This window comes from Aplysia californica, unplaced genomic scaffold, assembly GCF_000002075.1.
Source record: "Aplysia californica isolate F4 #8 unplaced genomic scaffold, AplCal3.0 scaffold00545, whole genome shotgun sequence".
Taxonomy (NCBI): Eukaryota; Metazoa; Mollusca; class Gastropoda; order Aplysiida; family Aplysiidae; genus Aplysia; species Aplysia californica.
In genome coordinates this window covers 294,986-296,434 of record NW_004797815.1, presented here as the reverse complement: position 1 = coordinate 296,434, position 1,449 = coordinate 294,986, and positions in this window count along the sequence as shown.

Here is a 1,449-nt window from a genome sequence, read left to right as displayed (position 1 = left end):
GGGGAGGGAGCCTTCCCCACTGAAACAATGAATTAACAGGTCACAGTCATTCCAGAATCAGTCAAGTTGCTTGCATAAGAAAACTCTCCGGGGAGCATGTATAACACCAATGTTAATTTGAATGCACTGGCTCCTCGTGAAAGCACGTATGCAGTACAAGTACAAGGTAGCTGGCCTTTGTTTTAAGTCCATCAACAATATATATTGCACTACATGTATCATATTACGGGTATTATCATTGCAATGGTCATCAAATGCACTCCAAAATCCATTTCTGCCTCTAAGATCGGCCAATAATAAACTGCTTTTTAAAAAAAACCTGTAAGAGATTTTGAGGTAAGCTTTTTTATACCACGTACTCCTGGTGGAACGAATTGCCAGCGTACATCTACGGGAGTCAACCACTTTATGAGTACAAATGTATTCAAATCAGAGCTAAATAGGCCTACGCATTTGTTGTTGTTGTTTTTTGTTTATTTAGTGTTTTACGGCGCTCGCAACTGCATAAGGTCATAAGAGCGCGCGGGACACATTAAACTTTTTCAGTCGGTAGCAAATTTTGAATTTTGCCCTGGTGGCGGCCGAAGCCTACTCTTATCGATTGTAGACCACCAAGGATCAATATTAACGTGCGCAACTTGCACACGGGACCTCGGAGATTTTTCGCCCTTGTCTGAGAAGGCTAGATGTAAATCTTTCCTACCAGAAGATCAGGGGTGTGGCTGAAAGAAAGAGTAAGAAGGAGCCAAGGAGCAGCAGTAGAAAGGCTGAAGAAAAAGTCAGGAGCCCAGAGGAGTGGGCGAAGGAGGTGAAGGGGTGGAGGCAGAAGGTGGAGAGGAAAGCAGACGACAGAACATTGCTAGAGAGCAGGAAAGGAGTTGAAAGGAGACAATATTAAAGAAGAATATTTTTCGGTCACTACACGGACTCGAACCTGGGACCTTTGAATGAGTGTCGAACACCTTACCCTCAAGGCCACGAGAGCCCACCCTCGCATTTGTTTGATCAGCTTTTACATGTAGGCGTAGTTAACGACATTTCCAGTACACATATGCCTTCATAATACATTATACACTTTCAGCATTGATTCTTTTCCTATTCATGCTGTTCTGTAATACATATGTCGCGACCTCAGTGCTTTCTTGTCGTATCTCCATTTTTAATAACTGTGAAAACAGTTCATGACAAAGAGTGAGCTTAAGAAGAAGTCACATTTTCACTGTAAAGAAGAAATGGAGATACGACAAGAAAGAACTGAGGTTGCGATGTATTATAAGTGGCTGTGTGTCGTCATTGATGTGTAGGCCTACGTCGTGGGTGTGAGTGTGAGTGTAGGTTACACGTTTCTGTGGGACTGTCTGTACTCAACAAAGATGTACAAATGTACTGGAGAGAGTGGAGAGAGAGAGAGAGAGAGAGAGAGAGAGAGAGAGAGAGAGAGAGAGAGAG